The 22,367-nt window shown below is 44.2% G+C and overlaps 1 protein-coding gene across 1 annotated transcript in view; it reads left to right on the top strand.

Annotated features, from left to right (window-relative positions):
* Window positions 1-22,367, top strand: part of UBA1 (ubiquitin like modifier activating enzyme 1) — a 2,903,587-nt gene that overhangs the window by 137,850 nt on the left and 2,743,370 nt on the right. The gene's annotated exons all lie outside the window — the stretch shown is intronic.

The following is a 22,367-nucleotide window of genomic DNA, read 5'->3' as shown; positions in this document are numbered from 1 at the left end:
AACTAGAGAGTTAAAGGGAATGGGGGTGGCATTAGGCCAAGTAGTTTTATATTCCAGGTTAGAGACTGCCTTCCTTGTCGGGGATTGGTATCGGTGTGTAGGGAAAGGGTTTGGGAGTCCTAAATAAAATGCCTGCTCTGATTAATTTTGGTCAAATCTAGAAGAAAAGCTGCTAAAAAGGGAATAAGGTTTATAAAATATTTCATCATAACTAAGAATCTGTTGGACAAGATGTGAAAAGATTGGGGAGAGATGCTTCAAATGCAGTTTACAAGGGAGCAACTGGGGCGATGGACGGTCAGATATTTGGCTTCCAAGTTTGTAGCACAAGTCCAGAAGGTTTGATTTTTGCTTGGAAGTGTTTGCTTGGGTATTTTCATACCGCAAGCATACTTCAAAGGGTTTTCCCTCCAGTGGATGTTAAATGTTGGTGTGATTGGGAAAGGTAACTGAGAACATAGGTTTTGGGTGTATTATGAGTTGACTAACGTATATATACCTTCCTGTGGAGTACTGTTTCAGAAATGGTGGATGAGCAAATGGTTCTAACTAATGAAATAGGTGTTTTGAAAGGGGACATTATCTGAATTGCCTAGACATAGTAAGGCCTTAAATTTAATTCTCTTGGCTGCCAAAAAAAGCAGTAAACAGAAAATGGAAATCCAACATCTAAACTATCTACTTCAGATATTCAACTTTGTAGAAGAGATAAAAGCACTAGAAATTAAAAAAGGAACAAATTACATAGTGTAATGTTTGGGGACAGTACTTGCAGAATAATGTTGGAATGGGGTTTAAGGGGAGGCAGTTATTGTGCACTTATGTAATGTTGGACTGAGGCTGTTGGGTAACTTGTGTTTGTAAATGGAAAAAAAAGCAGGTCCTATATTTTCGTTCAACGTATAGGATCGAAGACCCACATTGTAGAATGAAACTGCTTTAACAAATGTGGCCTGGTTCACTTCAAATGGCATACATTTTGTATTCAAAAATTGAAACAAGACAAAATTTGGTACAGCCCAGCTCTGACAACTTTTTAAAACCACCTTTATTAAAATTAAAATATCACTTAAGATGCACATACATTAGTAGAAACCTTATTAAATTAGTTATGTACTCACCATCATAACTAGTAACCTGACAACGCTTGTGGTACACATCTCAAAATCAGTAGGAAAATCACCTGAACTCCACTTGTGGAACTGACAGCTGCTCTACACAGACAAGATCAATACCATGAAGTGCCATTCAAAAATTTGAAATAAAAAAAAATACTTTAGATCTCATTTGCTCTTCTAACAATTTGGTCGGTCGGGATTGTGTTTTCTCAAGCTTTAGGGTGCCTTCTTGGGTATTGAGTAAAAATAGAATTTTGTATTTTTTATTTCCTGTTTGTATCTTTTTATCCCTTCCTCTGTAGTCTTTATCCTTTGTGTATACTAATAAGGTAATGTTCTGTACCATTGTTGGAACTAGGACTTTTCTCATTCTTTCTGTACCTTTTTAGGTATTCTTCCATTGTTGGTGGATAATCTTTATTATTTTTTTTTCTTTCTTTTCCCAAACAAAAATCTTTACAGTAATTTTTAGTTTGTCTCCATTACTGTTGCTTAGGTTTAAGAAGTCCACTTCCTATAGGTATAAGATGGCCAGTTCTGATGCCCACAAGGAGTGTACATTAAGCCCTTATTTTCAGATGCTTTGTGAGATCTGTACCGGCTGTGATTCAAGGACAGTTGGAGACCAGTTGATCTTGAAAGGGCCTTTTTCTTAATTACTACTAAACACTTCTGGGGCTCAAACCCCTTCAAAAAAAAAAAAAAAAACACAAAGGTCATTAGACCCCAGATAGCACAGGGAAGCACTGTCCTTTACCTTCGTAGCCACCCTCCAAGTCAAAGCATCTAATCTGATACCTTTGGATCGGGCAGCATCCACTGTTAAGTCTCCTTGGATCCAGAGTCTCAGATGTTATCCGGTGGCCTGTTTCTTAGACTGTTTTCAATTTTTACAGGAGTTTCCCATGAGATCTTCCCACCCTTCTTCCACAACTTCCTCAGTCAGGTCTTCCCAAAGCAGATTGGGAAAGGATGATTATGAAATTCCTTAAAGCACAAATCCAGGTGGGGTGTTGCTGGCTCCATCTCCTATCGGATATGTGAGCCTTCAGCCACCTTCATACCCCATACTAACTTTCTCCAATTTGACAGTTTTGCAGCCAATGGATCCGAGAGTAAAGAGAACTGAAGTGTATGGTATGAAGATACCAGCTTCGACTCCTGTTTCCTTGATTCATTGGGTGTTGATAACCACCGAGCAGGACTAGTATCGGAGCCAAATTGTCAGTGCCACACCCAGGGATTGACTTGGACTTTTAGGTTTTTCAGAGCCGTTGCTTCCCGTTGGAGCCTCTGCAGTGGACACCTTGCGTCTGACTTCCTCCTGGAAAGGGAGATTTAAGAAGGTGGAGAAATGGCTGAGCTGAGAGTTTTGGTGTGGTTGGTTTCTACTTGTCCTGGGCACTCTTTTTGAGGTAGTGGAGAGGGTTTTCTCCTGTCCTAGGGAATTTGTACTGTCTCCTTCGGATCCTATACCTGCTCCCCCAATGAATTTGAGCACTCAACACCATTCTCCACAGTGACAGCCAGCTTGTAAGAGCTTCCAGACAGTTCCTGTTCATAAACTCAGTCTCTTCAGATACCTTTCGAGAACATCCCACTGAAGAATTCCACTGGAAGAGAAAATGCAAGAGGAGGCACTTGGACACCCTTCAATCTTTGACAGAGGACACTGTTTTTGATGAGGGTGAAGTCTTCTATCCCCACTTGTGGCTGTCCCCTTTGGAGACCTTTTGGATTTTCTGCACCAAAAAGGTGGTTGGGCCTCCCAAAGCCTTTGCCAAGAGGAGTCTGTGTTCCTGGAAGACTTCTGTTCTGACCTGACTACTGCATGGCTTACCCCCCCACCCCCCAGTGGATGACCTTAGAAACCTTATCTCCTGCCAGGTGTGGAAGGAACCTGGAGACACTGGAGCTTGTCCCCTGCCAATTGGACAAGATTCTAGGAACTCCCAAAGATGGGCAGTTTTGGAGTAAGGAATCTCTGTAGATGCTATGGTTGTGGCGGCAGCCACCAAAAAGGAACTAGAGTTCCTCTTGTCGACTCTCCTAATGGTGTCTAGGGTGCTGGACAGATTTAGAAAGTGCATTTTATGGTTCCTTGTAGTCTCAACTATCTGGCACGTTTTGCTAGATTAGAGGAGCTTAAAGGAATTCTCTCTGCCCCAGGGTACATCTTGACAGAGGAAGAGAACTTACTTCTCCCAACAGGAAGCTCTCGGTTGACTGCACCTATGTGGATTGCTAATGTCTAACTGTAACTGTAGCACCTGGTTGCTTGAGTTAATAAAAATAGGCCTGACTAATACTGTACCCTATACTATTTATTTGGTTTGACTTGTTCTCAGGTTAGGGAGAGGGGGGAATCTATTCCTGTTCTTTCTAAAACTGTAAAAACATAAGGAATGATGCCCTATTCCTGTGTTGCAGTATTCTTGTGGGATTTCCTGCCCTCAGGCAACTCGTATGTCGGCTCCTATACAAAAGCTTCAACTTGTTTTTTTTTCAGCTGTGTGGGACGTCAAATGTAAGACCATAAAGCAGGGGCTTTAAATGTGATGTCTGCATGCACAATCTTCTGAACTTTTCAGCCGCAGATGAGACGCGTCGTGTGTTCGCTCATTCTGATCGGACGTCTCAAAGCCAAGTAAGCTGTTGATCATCGTGTTTCACTGCTGCAGTTATTACACTTGGGTTATCCTGCCGTCGGGTGGTCCCGCAGTCGGCCAGAGTTCCAAAGTCTTGGTCCGGCATCTGTCGTTGCTTCTTCTCAGTGCGCCAGGGGTATACAAGATGCAGCCGTCGCTCTTTTCTTCAGTCTTTCTTGCCGCGCGGTGCCTGAAGCAAAAGCAGTTGGCAAGTGCCGGTAGGCAGATTCCTGAGATTTTCAAATCGAATTTCAGAACCGAAGTCTTCAATAAAACTAAGTACTGGGAAACTTTTTCTTGCCTCAGACTGATGTCAGTAAAAGTTAATGATTGTATTTCTTGTGGGAAGCAAATACGTCAAGGATTTTCATTCTTACTGTATTCCATGCCTAGGCCCAGATCACGACATCACTAGTTGTCGGTTTTGTGCTAGATTTAACAAATGCACCATTAAAAGTTGGTTTGATTTTGCTCTCCATTACTTTGGCCGAAGGTTTAATTATACCATGTCGTCGGAACAACAGACTACCAGAATACACAAAAAACGCAAAGACAAGGATCAGGACAGGCATCCGAAGCCCAAAACTGACTAAGACTCTTCTAGGCCAGTCGCCGGTTCTCAGTGAGGCGCTTTCGCAGCCCCAAACTCCCGCTACCTCAGCCACATGCCGCCTCCGACTCCCATGTGGAGATGTGTAGGCCTCTGGATACTGAAGGTGTTGGGCCTATGGAAACTAACCCTTCAGATGAGTCCAGAGCCGCTGAGCAGGCATCTGCTTCTGAGGGTGTGTTCAGACCTTCACAGCTTACCATAAAAACTACAGCCAAGTCTTAAATACCATTAAAGACAAAGAAGCAAGCACAGCATTCACCTGGACAGGCCTCCATGCCTAAACAACAGATGCTCAAAATGGCTGAATACTTAATTACTGTGATCAGGGGTTCCTATCCCCCTCCTGATAAAAGGCCTAGGCAGGATACAGACTGACTCCTCTGATCAGGTTTCCATTTCCTCTGATTCCTCTTCAGACCAGGGATACTCTCTACCACCCTATGAGGACTCTGATGCTGATCAGTCTATCCCTTCAGCCTTTCCTTCTGAGGATTATTCCTTTGGGGAAACGTTACATACCATGAGGGGAGCATTTCCATTGGGAAAGCCAGGATTACTCAGAATACAAGAAAAGGCTCGGGGATTTCCTCTTATTGCCTCAACACAGGTCCCTGGCTATTCCGCCTGTGCTAGATATTGTGGATGATGTGTTCTCTGAATCCAGTTAATCTCCTCTCTGCCCCCTGCTCCAGCCAAGTCAGATAGGTATTAGTGTCCCTGACTCAAGTTTTTTTTTTACAAGAACTCTTCTGCTGACTAGAAACTATTTCCCAGGGTCCAAAAGGGGTTAAGGCTTCTATTGCAAAAATCCAGTACCCTCTGAGATTCCAGAGCTTTGGATTGATGGGGGAAGAAAGTATACACTTCTGCAACTTTAGCAGTAAGAGCTTTAAATTGCCAGTTTCACATGCTCAAGTACCAACAATATTTAATGGCTCAGTTAAAACAGAAAATGCTTGCAAGCACAGAAGCTCCTGATTGTAAAGAATTGCAGGATTTATTGCATGCAGTTGAACAGGTGGGAAAACATACGCTGAAATGTGGTTTTGATTCTTTAGAGGCCTCTTGTAGAGCCACAGTTACAGGTTCTGTGATTTGAAGACATGCTTGGTTAAAAGATCAAAGTTTACCCGATCATGGTAAGACAAAATTATTGGATGCTCCTTTACAGCATGATACTTTGTTTGGTGTTTAAGCAGAAGAGGTGTTAAATGGGGGATAAAGCGAAATCTATGCTAACAGTCAAGGATTTTACAGGTACAGCCACTTCTGTTTAGCAGAAATTGGTCAACAAAGAATTGGTCCTTTCCAGTATCAGACGGGCCACAGAGGCAGATACAGACGCCCAAGAGGCAGATCTCAACCCCAAGGCTCAAACAGATGACAGTGGGGGCACCTCAACCCCAAAAGGAGGTGAGGACAAGTCTCAAGCTTGCAGGCAACGGTCACAATGACTTCCCCTTCGTATGCCAAGCACGTCCCTTTTGGAAGCCCCCTTAGGGGGAAAACTAGCACTTTTTTCTCAAAACTGGCAAACAATCACCCAAGACAAATGGGTCCTGAATATTGTCTCAAGGTTACAGATTCCACTTTCATACTTTACCAAGGCTGAAAGGAATGCCAGACCTGCCACAAAATCAATGGGCAGAGGCACAAAAACAAATTTCTGCTTTCACGGACATAAGCTATTCAAAAAGTACCACAACAGGGACAAGGATTTTACTCAAGACTCTTCCTGGTCTCCAGAAAGGACGAGGCCCGGAGGCCCATACTAGACCTTTCAATTTTGAATACTTACCTGGATATTCCAAAATTCAAAATGTTGACATTACAGCAGCTTCTACCCATGCTGGGCAAGAAGGCTTGGCTTGTCACTCTGGACCTCCGAGGCATACCTGCTTGTCCCTGTCAGACAAAATTGCAGAAGATACCTCAGATTCAAAGCTGGTACAATGCACTACCAATTCTCTGCACTGCCCTTTAGCTTATCTACTGTGCCCAGGGTCTTAAGAAAGTGCCTGGCACCAGTAATTGCATTTTGCAGACAAAAAGAAATTCAAATATATCCATACCTGGACGACTGCTTCATTCAAGCAGAGACAAAGGACATTTTTCTACAGCAGCTGGCGTTTGTAAAAAGGTAGCTAATTTCTCTAGGGTACACAGTAAACTAAAAGAAGTCAAAACTAGTGCCCTCGCAACAGATTATATTCCTGGGTGCCAGCTTAAATACAGCGGCCCAGATGGCTTACCTCACGCCAGACAAGTTCAACTAACTCAATATTTTCATTTGCTGGTAGGAAAGTCCCATCTCCCTGCAAGAAACATTCTGCAGGCCCTGGGATTCATGGCATCCTGCATACTAATACCATATGTCAGGCTGCATATGATGAAATTACGATGGTACCTGAAAAGTGTTTGGACTCAACACTCAGTTTAGAAGCAGTAGTACCAATGATTCCCTGCCTACAACAGGAGTTTTGATGGTGGGCACAGGCATGTCACCTAAACAAGGGTCAGCCTTTTACCCAACCCATAGCCAGGCAAACTCTTAACAGATGCTTCGGATTACACCTGGGGGCACACACATGGCAGGAAAATGCATTCAGGGCAAGGGGACCACAGACCAGATGCATCTTCACATCAATCGGAAAGATGTTGGCTGTTCAAAATGCCCTAACAGCTTTCAAGGACCTTCTACATCCAGGACTGTTACTACTGAAGACCGACAATACCACAGTAATGTGGTACATAAGCAAGGGGGCACTCATTCTTGTCCCCTATGCAGGCACGCCATGACCTTGTGGAACACCGCTCTAACATATCAAGTTCACCTGCAAGCACAATTCCTGCCAGGAAAGAAATACTCTGGCAGACTATCTAAGCAGAAATATTATGGACCCTCACGAATGGAAATTGAATCAATAAATTTTCAGTATGTTAACGCAAAAGTGGGCATGCCCAGACATAGATCTTTTTGCCTCCCCACTGAATTGCCATCTACAAAAATTCTGCACAAGGACTTATCACAAACAAGCATGGAAAGTGGATGCTCTTCTGTTAAGCTGAAAAAACCTAAGTTTATGCCTTCCCGCCACTGCCTCTCCTTTCAAAGGTACTCCTAAAAGCCAGACAAGAAAAAAACAGATGATCCTGATTGCTCCAGAATGACCACACCAGCATTGGTACCCTATCTTAAGGAACTTGGCTCAATGCCCACCATGGATTTTGAATTCCACACCTTCTGACTCAACAAAACAATCAGAACCAGCACGGTCAGCTCAAAACCCTAAATCTGGCTGCATGGCAGATACATTAGTCAAACGGACAACCTCTCTCTAAAGCTGTTATGGATGTCATTTTGGAGGCCAGGAGGCCTAGCACCAGGAAAGCTTACTCAGAAAAATGGAAGAGATTCTGCGCCTGGAACCAGGCTCAAAGCCTTGACCCTCTTGTTCCAAACATTTCTCAGATTTTACAATACTTAACTGAGATGCTGGGCAGAGGCCCATCATCAATTAAGATCCATGTCTCTGCCATTTCAGTACATTACAACACGGATCTTCCTTTATTCTCTCATCCCTTGCTAAAGCAGTACCTCAGAGGGGCTAAAAACATAAGCCCACCCTGGAGAGCAACAACTTGGGACCTCAATTTAGCTTTGGAAAAACTGACCCGACCACCTTTTGAGTCAGCCAGTACAACCAGTCTAAATTTTTTGTCATGGAAAACAGCTCTGCTCCTGGCAGTAACTTCAGTACGATGAGTCTGAGCTACAGGCATTAGTGGCAGTGGAACCTTTTCAACAGGACAGGGCATCTTTAAGGACAAACCCTACCTTTATGCCAAAGGTGGTATCTATCTAGTGTGGCTCTTAACCAAACCATCCATTTGCCAACTTTTTATCCAAACCCCCCAGAATAAAGGGGAGAAACTTATGCATTCTTTGGACATACACAGGCAGCTACGCTTCTACTTGGACAAAACAAAGGCTTTCAGGAAGACTGAGCAACTGTTTGTAGCATATGCTGCAGGATCACAGGGCAAGGCTATCTCAAAGCAGACTATATCCAAATGGATAGGACACTGTATTCTGTACTGCTACACACAGCATGGAAAATCAGTCCCAAAGAACATTAGGCCACATTCCACCAGGGCAACAGCCACTTCAGAGGAGTACCTACCAAGGAAATTCTGGAGGCTGCAACTTGGAGTTCAGTGCACACCTTTACCAAGCATTACCACCTGCCTCTGTTTTCTAAATCCAGAGCAGGATTTGCCACTGCAGTTCTGCAGGGCCTCATAGCCAATCCTAACTCTTTATAGACCAGCCACCCAACCTCAGCTTTGGGATTCTACCCAAGTGTAATGACTGCAGCAGTGTAACACGATGAACATAGTAGTTTTGTACCTACCATAAATGTAGATGTTAGTGTTCACACTGCTGCAGTCCAGGTTACCCTCCCTCCATCCCCTCTGAACTAGCTGGACTTATCTATATCTTTCTATCCTATACAACCTTTGGGGTGTATTTGCTGGTAACTGAAGATATTGTTTTTATTGTATATTTCTGATTAGCAATATGTATTTCCTACCTACTTGGTGGCACCTGACATCTGGGGCAAGAAAAACTGAATAAAATTGTGTTTGATGCATCTTGTATACCCCTGGCGCACTGATTTCAGGGAAGAAGCGACAGCAACCGACGCCGGACCAAGACTTTGGAACTCAGGCCGACTGTGTGACTGCCTGACGGCAGGATAGCCCAAGTGTAATGACTGCAGCAGTGTGAACACTCTAACATCTACATTTATGGTAGGTACAAAACTGTACTTTCTAGACATTGTTGATGTTTCTTCAGAATTTAGTATGACTCCTGATTTTCTGCCTCCAGCTCCTAGTAAGCCTGTCAGATACTGCAGGGCTCCTGACTCCCACAAATTCCTTTTCAAAAACCCTACTGCTGATCCTGAAACCATTTCTCAGGGTCCCAAGGGCATTAAGTCTACTGCTAAAAATCCTACCCCTTCTGATAGAGATTCCAGGGCACTGGATAGATGTGGGGTAAGAAGGTTTACACTTTTGCAACCTTATCAATTTCATATGCTTAAATATCAACAGCATATCATGGGACTAAAACAGAAAATTGTTAATCTCTGACTGTGTGGAAAATAAATTTGCAGGATTTATTACATTCAACTGAACAAGTTGGAAAACATACTTTGCAATGTGGCTTTGAATCCTTGGAGGCCTTTTGCAGGGCTGCTATAACTGGATATGTGCTAAGAAGACATTCTTTGCTCACGGAGCAAACTCTGCCTGACCATGTTAAAGCAACATTGTTGGATGCTCCTTTACAGCAGGACAGTCTCTTTGGTAATAAGGCTGAAGTGTTTAAGATGGAAGATGAAGCTAAATCTATGCAAACTGAAAGATCTCTTACAAGTGCAGCCTCCAAGATTTAGTAGGCACTGGCCTACTAAGAATTGGTCCTTTCCAGTTCCCTTGAGAGCCGCTCAAGTCAAATCCAGACATTCCAAAGATTTCAGGTTTCAGTCACAAGGAACTTTTAGAACAGAACAATGGGGTGCCTCCACCTCCAAATCTGGAAACTTTTAAACACCTCCCTATGGTAAACAAAGTGACTTTCCTCTACAATCACCAAACACTTATCTTTTAGCCACTCCTTTGGGGGGAAAGCTGGAACTTCATGCATGAAACTGTCAACTTATTACCCAGGATAAATGGGTTTTAAATATAGTATCCCAGGGATACAGATCATTTTCACACGTTGCCAATTACAAACGGCTGGCCAGATCTGCCTCCAAGTCAGTCCCTCATGAATATGGGGGCTATTCAACCAGCACCAGAAGAGGAAAAGGGACAAGGTTTCTATTAGACTTTTTTCCTGATACCCAGAAAAGAGAAATCATGGCATCCAATTCTGGACTTATCCACTCTAAATACATTTGTGGACATAGCAAAATTCAGGATGCTAACTCTTCAGCAGTTATTACATATGCTAGGTAAAGATGCCTGGTTGGTAACTCTACTTAAGAGGCTTACCTGCATATCCCAAGCTGGGAACCTTGCAGAAGGTACCTCCGCTTCAAAGCAGGCTACTTGCATTACCACTTCTCTGCACTGCCCTTTGTGAAGACCTTGGGCGCAGTAGATAAGCCAAAGTGCCTGGCTCCAGTAATTGCATTTTGCAGGCAAAGAAATATTCAAATATATCTGTACCTGGACGATTGTCTAATTCAGGCAGAAAACAAGGACATTCTTCTAAAGCATCTAGTGTTTGTAAAAAAAAAAAAAGGGTTCTAACTTGTCTAGAGTACACCATAAACGAAAAGAAATCACAACTGGTATCCTCTCAAAAAAATACATTCCTGGGTGCAAGCTTGAATACAACTTCCCAGATGACTTGCCTTAGGCCAGTAAAGCAAATTCAATTGCTGACTGACTTCAAACAGGTGGCCACAAAAACCCTGCTTATCTGCTAGTTGCCAACTGGAGGAACCTTGGATTCTGGACCCATTTCCAGATTTGCTGACATTCGTCAGGGGCTCTTCTTACTTCACTCCCTCAAATTGACAGCTTAGCTGCTCCGATGTCCAACATAGCCAGGTCCCACAACCTTTCCTCGGAAGTAGAGCATATCCTTGTATCATCCCACAAGGCCTCAGCCAGAAAGTTGCATGCCAGCAAGTGGAAGAGATTCGCTTTGTGGGCTTCTCCAACTAATATTGACCCATATATGTGATAGTGAGGGTCAGAACTTTGAATGTTAGCAGTATGACTGGTATAGGGAGAGAGCTAGCTGATATGATGGACCGAAGAAAGGTTGGTATATTGTGTGTGCAAGAGACCAGATGGAAGGGGGGGAGCAAGGCTAGGTGTATCGCAGGCAGGTTCAAATTCTTTTATGGTGTGGATGGGAGGAGCAATGGCATAGGGGTATCCTGAAGGAACAGTATGCTTAGTGTTTTGAAGGTGAAAAGAGTGTCTGATAGTGATTATGAAGCTGTAAATTGATGGTGTAATGTTAAGTTAGTGCATATGCTCCACAAGTTGGGTGTGCGATGGATGAGAGAAACATTTTGGAGTGAGTTGAAGAGGTGATTTGTTCCCAAGGGTGAGACTGGTGATTGGAGCAGATTTCAATGGGCATGTTGGTGAAGGGGAACAGAGGGGATGAAGTGATGGGTAGGTATGGTGTTAAGCAAAGGAATGCAGAAGGTCAGATGGTAGTGGATTTTGCGAAAAGGATGGACATGGCTGTGGTGAATATGTTTTTTTAACAAGAGGGAGGAGCATAGGGTGACGAGTGGAGAAAGATGCACACAGGTGGATTATCTTGTGTAGAAGGGCCAGTCTGAAGGAGATTGGAGACTAAAGTGGTGGCAGGGGAAAGTGTAGTTAGGCAGCATAGGATGGTGGTTTGTGGGATGACATTGGTGAACAAGAAGGATGAGTGTGAGGGCAGCACCAAGGATCAAATGGTGGAAATTGAAAATGGGTAATTGTGAGGTGGAGTTCAGGGAAGAGTTAAGACTGGCACTGGGTGGCAATGAAGAGTTAACGAATAAATGGCTAACTACAGCAGAGCTAGTAAGAGATAGCTAGAAAGGTGCTTGGTGTGAAATCTGGAAAGAGGAAGGAGGACAAGGAGACCTGGTGGTGGAATGAAGTAGTACAGGAGAGTATACAGAGAAAGAGGTTGGTGAAAAAGAAGTGGGATTGTCAGAGAGATGAAGAAAGACTAGTATAAGGAGATGAGGTGCATGGCAGAGAGGTGGTGAAGCCTAAGGATAAGGCGCATGAAGAGTTGCATGAATGGTTGGACACTAAGGTGGGAGAAAAGGACCTGTACCGATTGGCTAGACAGGGACCGAGCTAGTAAAAATGTGCAGCAGGTAAGGGTGCTAAAGGATAATGAGGGAAATGTACTCAAGCAAGGAGAGTGTTTTGAGCAGGAGTGTGTTGAGCAGATGGAAAGAGTACTTTGAGGGGCTGATAAATGAAGAGAATGAGAGGGAGAGAAAGTTGGATGATCGGATAGTGAATCATGAAGTGCAGTGGATTAGCAAGGAGGAAGTAAGGATAGCTATGAAGAGGATGAAGAATGGAAAGGCTGTTAGTCCAGATGGACATACCTGTGGAAGCATGGAGGTGTTTAGGTGAAATGACAGTTTTTAACTAGATTGTTCAATGAAATCTTGAAAAGTGAGAGGATGCCTGAGGAATGGAGATAGCTTTTTGGTACCAATTTTTAAGAATAAGGGTGATGTGCAGAGCTGTAGTAAGTACAGAGGGATTAAATTGATCAGTCGCAGCATGAAGTTATGGGTAAGAGTAGTGGAAGCTAGGTTTAGAAGGGAGGTGATTAGTGATCAGCAGTATGATTTCATGCCAGGAAAGAGCACTACAGATGCAGTGTTGGTGATGAGTGTTAAGTACAGAGAATGTCAGGAGTTGCAGCATTGTGTCTTTGTGGACTTAGAGAAAGCATATGACAGGATGCCAAGAGATGAGTTGTAGTATTGTATGAGGAAGTCTGGAGTGTCAGAAGTATGCAAGAGTGGTACAGGATATGTGCGAGGGTAGTGTGACAGCGGTGAGGTTCTGCAGTGGGAATGAGGGATGCGTTTAAGGTGGAGGTGGGATTACATCAAGGATCAGCTGAGCCCTTTCTTATTTGCAGTGGTGGACAGGTTGACAGACTAGATCGGACATGAGTCCCCATGGACTATGATGTTTGCAGATGACATTGTGATCTGTAGTGAGAGTAGGGAACAGATGGAAAAGACCCTGGAGAGGTGGAGATATGCTCTAAAGAGATGACGAATGAAGGTCAGCAGGACTAAGAATGTGTGTGTGAATGAGAGGGAGGTTAGAGGAATGGATGAGGATGTAGGGAGTAGAGGTGGCGAAGGTGGTTGAGTTTAAATACTTGGGATAAACAGTTCAGAGTAATGGTGAGTGTGGAAGAGATGTGAAGAGAGTACAGGCAGGATGGAGTGGGTGGAGAAGAGTGTCAAGAGTGATTTGATGACTACCTGTAAGAGTGAAAGGGAAGGTCTACAAGAGGGTAGTGAGACCAGCTATGTTGTATGGGTTGGAGACAGTGGCATTGACAAAAAGGCAGGAGTCAGAGCTTGGCGTGGCAGAGTTGAAGATGTTAAGATTTGCACTGGGTGTGATGAGGATGGACAGGATTAGGAATAAGTATATTAGAGGGTCAGCCCAGGTTGGAAGGCTTGGAGACTATGCCAGAGAAGTAAGATTACATTGGTTTGGAAATGTGCTGAAGAGGGATGGCAGAGTATATTGGGAAAAAGATGCTAAGGATGAAACTGCCAGGTAACAGGAAAAGAAGGCCTAAGATAAGGTTTCTGGATGTGGTGAGAGGACATGCAGGTGGTTGGTGTGACGGAGCAAGATGCAGAGGGCAGGAGGAAATGGAGACAGTTGATCTGCTGTGGCGACTCTTTACGAGAGCACCCGAAAGAAGAAATCACCCCAGTTGCTGCCATATTAGAGTTCTTGACTAAACTTTTTTAATGAAGGTGCTGTGGCAGCTACCATATGTGTTCAATTGGCTGCAATTTCTAATTTTCACCTTGGATTGGAAGGCTCAAATCTGTCTCACGGGTTATGCAGAACCTTCTTAACAGGAACCATACGTCTTAGACCACCAGTTAGACAACCTTTCACTCCCTGGATCCTAAATTTGATTCCATCTAGGATTATTCTTCATCCCTTTGAGCCTGCATCGGCCTGCCAACTAAAATTTCTGTCTTGGAAAACCATTTTCTTGGTGGTGATTTAGTCAGCACACAGGGTGTCTGAACTACAGGCCATCTATTAAACCCCATACTTGATTTTTCACCTTGACAGTGTGTAGATCCGGACTAATCCATCCTTCCTTCGAAAGGTATTTTCAGAGGCGAATTTAAATCAAACAATTGAATTACCAACTTTCTTCAGTAACCATTCCAACAAGTTGGAGTGTATGTTGCATAAACTTTATGTACATAGACAAGTCAGATTCTTTTTAGATATAACCAAAGAATTTAGAAAATCAGAAGTTTTTGTCTCGGATACCAAGAAAGGGCAACCTGTGTCAAGTCACTCTTTCCGAATGGTTAACTGATTATATAAAATTCACATTCTTCAGTGAATCAACTGCTAGACTAAAGTGAAGGTGCACTCCACAAGGGATGTTTCTACTTCAGCTTACCTGGCTAGAATGCCGTTGGACACTATGTGCAGCTGCCACTTGGTCAAAACCACATACCTTCATTACGTATTAAAGTAGATGAGGCCTCCAGGGACAGGGCTTCCTTAGGTTCCACTGTCCTCAGGAATATACTCCCGTGAGCCACTCAGGATAAATGGTGCTTGGGGTGCCACCCGTTTGTAAGACTGAACGGAGAGATTGAACAACTTCACATAGTCATGTACTCGCCATAACGTTCCATGTGAGTTCATCTCGCCTTCATTCTTACATTCCCTCCCGCCTACCCCTGCCAGACTTGTATGCTTGTTTGCTTATTTCCCTGAAACGCTAATTCCACCTAAAACGCGGCTTTACAGCGCTTCTGTGGATCCCTAGTGATACCTGCATTGCTTACTGTACTTATTTCCTTGTCTCACTTGAAAGAAAGTTAGTCGTTTTTGCATTTAAGTTACCTGTAACACATTGCATTTAAGTTACCTGGCACTTGCTCACTAAAGCAATTGTATGTCAGCACTAAAAAATTAAAAGCACTACACCCTCACAAACTCCCCTTGAGTACCTTGTTCCCCATTGGCCCTTTTTTCAATTATAAAGGAATTCCCAATACTATTCTAGCATGTCCAAAGGTCAGTTGTCAATCTCCTCTCCGGTCCAGCTAATGAATCTGGAAATCTTGAGGCAATGTTACAACTGCCTCCAGTACACAGACAACCCTCTCCTCCCAATAAATTCCAACACGTGAGAGATGCAACCATATAGCCATACTGGAGGCTAAGCTCTGTCAACTCAGTACTGGCGTAGCCAGTCAGGAGGAGAAGGAAACCGCACTCGCTACAATTCCAGTCTCGCATAGACCTTCCACGACAGCAAACCAAACACACACAAAAACATACTCGGAGGCTCTAAATATAAATCTGCCTAAGCAGCAGAGACCTCCAAAGCAGACACCCAAGCAAGCGCTACCCCAAAACAAAACACGTGCAACACATAGCTCACAAAGCCAGTGTGCCGAACAGTCACAGCCCTTAAGGCTAAACACACCTGATACACTTGTAATAGGTGACACTATAGTCAGGCACACTGACGTCCCACTCACCAGGCTGAACAAGGTCACTGTGAGCTGCCTGTTGGGCGCTAGGATCCGCCACATAACACAAGCACTCAGGTCACTCCAAGGCAAATACAAATATGACTGTCATTGTCCATGCTGGTGTAAATGACCCGAGACGTACCTCCCTGGACTACATGAAAAGACAGAGGAGCTCTCTGAGCATGTAGCCCAGGCCGGTATGACCCTGACCTTTAGTAGCATCTTACCCTCACCAAGAATGATGCCACAATATGAAGACAAGATGATCAGTTTCAACAATTGGCTTAAGTATTGGTGTCATTCAAAGGGGATCCAATGCCTGTCAGCCTGGGATGACATGCTCGACAAGCCACGATGCTTCGCTAGGGACGGCTTGCCCCTGTCACCCCTGGGCTTTCGGATATCGGCAAAGGCTCTATCTACCCCCATAGTGCCTTTTTTAGGCAAGGCTCAAAAGACAAACCCACCTCCATAGGTATCACAAGGGATAAGAATCTGAGTAATTCTACTCAATGCCAGAAGTCTATACCTCAAGATGCACGCTCTCGAAACTCTCCTTAGCATGGAGAATATTGATATCTGTGCAGTAACAGAAACCTGGTTCAAGGCTCCCGAGAGCACTCCAGCACTACAGGTTATACCTCATACCATGTTTTTCAGCCCCAAAACTTGGACCGAACCACAAAAGAAGGGGGAGTATCAATATTAGTCAGATGCCCTCACCTCCAGGTTGGTGACACAACACGAAGCATCGGAGACTATCCATGTGCAACTAACGGTGGGTAAAACTGCCTTCCAGTTTATAGCCTGCTACAGACCACCCTCCCAAACCCAGGAACCCCACTCGGCCTTCCTGAGAACACTGGAAAATATGAAGGTCTCTCCAAACACCATTGTATTGGGTGACTTCAACTACCCAAACGTAGACTGGGAGCATTACTGTAGCTCCAACACCCTAGCCCAAAGGTTCTTAGAATTTATAAACTCAAATGCTATGGAACAACTTGTTACCACTCCCACGAGGGGAAAACATACTGGACCTGATCATCACCAACATGGGGAGACTCTGCTCCAGACCAGAAGTGTATCCCTCACTTGTAAGATCAGACCATAAACTAATCTCACTGGATATTCACATCCCGACCCCACCCCCTGCCCTGAAAACCAGTGAAAAACTTCTCTAAAGCAAATTTCACACTCCTCAAAACCGAGGTGGAATCCTTCACAGCCCCTGGGCCTGTGGAAAATACGTCTCAGACCGCAGAATCCTATAAACGCATTTTATGAACACCTTCAGGAATGCAAGGATCATGCAATCCCAAATAAAACCAAGACCCAATCCTCCAAAGGCAGACGTCCTGTCTGGTGGACCCCAGCCATAAACTATACAATAGGAGGAAGCTACTACATGATAGAGCAAAATCCCAAAAAGGGAAGGCATCTCTGATCAGTATTGGCAAAAAACTACGGGCACTCATAAAATCGTCTAAGGCCAGCTTTGAGAGAAAAATTGCACAGGACACTAAGGATAATCACAAGGCTTTCTTTAGTTGTTAGGAACCTGGGTGGGAATTCCCAGATATGCTCAGAATTAGTCCAAAATGACAAAAAATACACCGAACCCACAGACATTGCCAACATCCTAGCTGACAGGTTCAGCACAAACTCCACACCAAAAGGGCAAATATCTATCCCAGCAGAGTGCTTCCCCCCTGACATCTCAGATGCTCAGGTAAGAGCTGCCCTCTCCAAAGCAAAAAACACAGCATCAATGGGACTAGACGGTGTCCCGGGCTGCGTCCTACATGAACTCCAAGAAGAGCTAAACCCAAACATAAAACTACTGTTCAATCTCAGCCTTACTAGAGGATATGTACCCAAAGAGTGGCGTGCAGCAACAGTGGTCCCTCTCCAGAAAGGTGGTGCCTCAACGGATCCTGGAAACTATCGCCCCATAAGCCTGACTAGCTTGGTCTGCAAAGCTATGGAAAGGATCATCATGGACCTCAAAGATATTGGGGACCTACAGACACTGGATCCTACCTAGTTCGGCTTTAAGGGCAGATCCTGCCTCTTAAACCTGGTTGATTTCTTTGAAACTGTCACCAGGGCGATTGACGAGAGGAAGGTGGTCCACACAGCCTACCTGGATCTCGCAAAAGCCTTAGATACAATACCCCACTCGGGCATTATAGATAAGCTCACCAGCTTAAATATAAACCCCTATGTCACTAGATGGGTTGCAAACTGTCTCAAGGACAAGAATCCACATGGTTAGAATTGTTGGAGCCATGTCAGACTCCAAACCAGTTACAAGTGGCGTCCGACAAGGCTCAGTCCTGGGACCTCTCTTTTTCGGTATATATTTCTCGGAGGTACAGGCCAACACGGAAGTACTGTGGATGACCAAGTTTGCAGATGACTGCAAACTAGGCGCCATAATCTACTCTCCAGCCAACACAAGCATCCTCCAAAAGGGCCTCATAGAAACAGACAACTGGTGCAAGAGCCATGGCCTCAAGCTAAACACCAAAAAGTGTATAGTCATCCTTTTTGGCAAAAACAAAGTGCCCAGAAATTACCACATAGGTGGTAATCCATTAGGTACAGAAGAAGTAATTGGGGACCTGGGGACCCAAGTTGATAGCAGTCTCTCATTTGACAACCACGTGGCCAAAGTGGTTAGAAAAACATTTTTTTTAGCCCACCTAATCATGAAGGGATTCACATCTAGATCAGGGGAGGTAATCGTACCTCTTTACTCATCCCTCATCAGGCCCATAATTGAGTACAATGCCCCTTTTGGGATGTACCTTGCCAGACACCTGCAGCAACTGGAAAGACCCCAAAAGTACCTCACCAAGAGGATCAAAGGGCTCAAACAGATGCCATATGTTGCCCGGTGAAAGAAACTCCAGCTCTACTTGGTGGCATACTGCCTGCTCAGAGGCGATCTGTGCCTGACGTATAAAGCCATGTCCATCCCGGAATTAATGGACATGCTGCACCTCAAAATCCAAATCCCATCGAGCTACGCACTTGAGAGACTTGAACCTCAGCACTGAAATAAATAGGACATGCTGGAAGGACAGATTCATAACCCAGAGGCTCCTTTCACTCTTCCTAACCTGGACTGGGATTTTATTTCAGAGTCCCTCATTTCCTCTCTTCAAGAGGAATCTTGGTGAGTGGATGGGATATCGTAGGTTTACCCCGGGTGTCACTTCTGTGTCACTGTTACAGAGGCACAGTATACTAACCTCAAAGGGCATAGCAAAATTAATTTAAAATGGGTGGCGAAAGCCAAACACACTCTGGCTAGGCTTATAAATGCCCTAGGGCAGATAGCCTAGTTATGAACCTATGAAGAACGAGTAGAGATTTGAGGTCTGTGGGTCCTTTGTATAGGATTTTATGCTCCGGCTGGAGTTGCTCGTTATTTATGTTGTATGAATTGGGATCAGCAAACTAGATCTGAGATGAGGCAGAGAGCATCATGGGATAGGGACTTGGCCTCGAGCTACTCAAACCTTGAGCTTGTGAAAGTGGCAGACTCTGCCGAGGGATTGGCTCCGAACCCATTTGTAAGAATGAAGTAGAGATGAACAACTCGCATGGAAATTTATAGTGAGTACATATTTTTCTTTGAAATGTTTTAGTGACAAAATAAACATGCAGCATTCCTAGGAACAACTGGAAAATCTTGGTCAGCGATTAACTATTTTGGGTGATGCTCCAGTCTTTACATTTTTGTTTTCAATTTTGTACCTTTAAAGGGTCTGTCCCAAGTCAACGGATTAATTTCAAGAGATTGAAACCTTTCCTTGAAGGCACTGTTATTCTTGCAGACGTAGTTCAAACCTACAAGACTTTATAAATCCTTCTACTTGTAGAAAATATTTTCCTAAACTGTACGCTGGTTGCACTAAAAGGAATTTGGTATACCTTGCGCATTGCCGACATGGTTAGTGTTTTTATGTAGGCAAGACTAATAGTTAAAGGAAAGGATATCCAAACACATTAGTGATGTCCACCTGAAGGATTCCAATAGTCCTTTAATGAAACTTTTTTTATACAGTGATTCTCATAATTTCCTTTTTCTCGTTCTTCAGATGGTATATCCTAAACCTTGAGGTGGAGACATAGCTGAGACTGAATTAACTAAAATGAACTGGATAGGAGTTGTGAGCTGATGTCTTTAGGTATTACTCAGCACTGTAAACGCAATGGTTTTGGTTATTCTGGATGTATCTGTTTCTTCCTAGTTGCGTATGTCCAGCTGTTTTGTTATGTATTCACATTTTAATCTTTGGTTGCTAGCCATTCATGCTTAGCTGCTTATTTTATGAATATTTTTTTGGGGCATACATATATATACGTGTAACATGCTTGTTTTGATTTGTGATTTTTACTTTAACTGGTTAAGTTGCGCATTGGAAACGTAATGCAAGATTGCTATATGGATGTATTTCATTCTGTCTTTGTCCCTGTGCATATTCTAATAGCAAGTTCATGCATATAGACTTGGTTGCTCAACATTTTTATACAACCAATGAAGATGGCTTAACATCTGAATTCAGATTGGTGCGTGACTTTATAGTAGAACCAATGATTTGGATGCCTTTTATTGGCTGTTAAGTTTTCAGATTGACCTATTAAGTAGGAATAGCTTTTTTAACATGTAAATGTTAAGACTGGGTGTAGATGTCCTTCAAGAATGCAACTGCAGTCATAACATATGGGTTGTCCTGCCTCAGGCAGCCCTCGGTCGGCCGGATTCCAAAGTCTGGGTCCGACGTCGGCTGATGTCGCATTTCTCTCAGATGTCAGAGCGGCTGGAGTACATAAGCATCAGCCGACGCCATTTTCTTCAGTCTTTCTTGCCTAGTGGTGCCCGAAGCAGAAGCAGTTCGCAAGTGCCGGTCGGTCAGCTCCTGTATTCTTCGAATCAGAAGTAATCAAAAAAGCCAAGTACCCCATTGGGGACCTTTTCTTGCCTCAGCCGATGTCAGAAATTACTGACAGTTAACAATTGTCTTTCTTGTGGTAAACAAATACCTCATAAGGATTTCCACTCTTACTGTCTTCCTTGCCTTGGCCCAGACCACGACGTCTCGGCCTGTCGCCTGTGCTCGCTTTAAGCGCACTCAGGCACTGGGCGGAGTTCGCTGAAGATTTTTTCGGCGAAAAAATTGCTTATACAATGCCGTCGGAACTTCCGACATCGCAAACTCCCAAGAAACGTAAAGACCGGGACCGACATCCTCGGTCCGTGTCTACCACTGACTCCACACCAAAACCTACCGCGAGTGCTCCGGTTCCCCCTGAGACTGTTATTCCACCGCTCCGAACCGAAGACACCGCATTACTGACTACTACGATACCGGATACCACTCCGCCAGTTATAGATTTTCCTCCGGGTACTGAAACCGAGGAAATGCCCGAGACTATTGCTGTAGATAAGGTCACTCCTGCACGTGGAGCTGCCAGGCCTCCTATGGCCGTGTCTATTAAGGCCTACACTCGGGCTAAGGCAGCCAGCAAGACCAAGCACCTTACTGCTAAAGCCTTACCTCAGCCTACTGCAGAGACAAATCATGACTATGGCCGCAGACTTAATTTCTATGATTAGAGGTTCACAGGCCCATCCTGAGAGAAGATCCCAGCCTCCTGATAAGAGGCCCCGGGTTGAGCCCTCTGACCCTATCCCTTCAGATGAAGATTCTGAGGACTCTGTCCACTCCGATGGCCAGGAAGAGCTCTTCCAGACCTACGAGGACTCTGATGCGGAGGATTCCATCCCCTCGGCCTCCCCTCCTGAGGATATTTCTTTTGGGGAAGTTCTGCATACCATGAGGGAACATTTCAGGTGGCAAGGCCAGGAATATTCTGATTCCAGAAAGCGCCTTTGAACTTTCCTTAAAAAGCCCCAGCACAGGCCCTTAGCTATTCCTCCTGTGCTTGATGTTTTGGATGACTTATATTCTGACTTCAGTGTTACCCCTGATTCTCTTCCTCCTGCTCCAGCCAAGCCAGACAGATATTACAGGGTCCCACAAACACATTCCCATTTATTCAGGGCCCATACTGTTGATTTAAACTATTTCTCAGGGACCTAAACGTGTTTCAGCTTCCACCTCTAAAAATCCCTTGCCTTCCAACAGGGAAGCTAGGTCTTTAGAGAGATGGGGGAAAAAGGTCTACACCTCCACTACTTTATCTATGAGAGCTTTGAATTGCCTTTTTCATATGTTACAATATCAGGATTTCCTGTTAGATGATTTACAGAAAACATTGGCCTCTTCTGATCCTTTAGACAGGAAGTCTTTGCAGGAAGCTGTACGTAACTCTCAGCAAGTCAGCAATCACTTCCTGCAGTGTGGATATAATGCACTGGAAGCTTCATGTAGGGCAGCTATGACGGGGGCAGTCATTCGTAGACATGCATGGTTAAAAGAACAACCTCTACCAGATCATGTTAAGGCAAAACTTCTGGATGCACCCTTGGAAAAGAACAAGCTTTTTGGTGCTAATGCTAAAGATGTTAGTCCATCGAGGAAAAAGCAAAATCAGTTCAGACGATTAAAGATTTCCTCCAGGTTCAGCCCCCCAGATTCAGTAGGAATTGGCCTTCAAAAAACTGGTCCTTTCC

Source organism: Protopterus annectens, chromosome 8.part0, assembly GCF_019279795.1.
Source record: "Protopterus annectens isolate FY-2018-M chromosome 8.part0, PAN1.0, whole genome shotgun sequence".
Taxonomy (NCBI): Eukaryota; Metazoa; Chordata; order Ceratodontiformes; family Protopteridae; genus Protopterus; species Protopterus annectens.
This window is presented reverse-complemented; position numbering and strand designations above follow the sequence as displayed.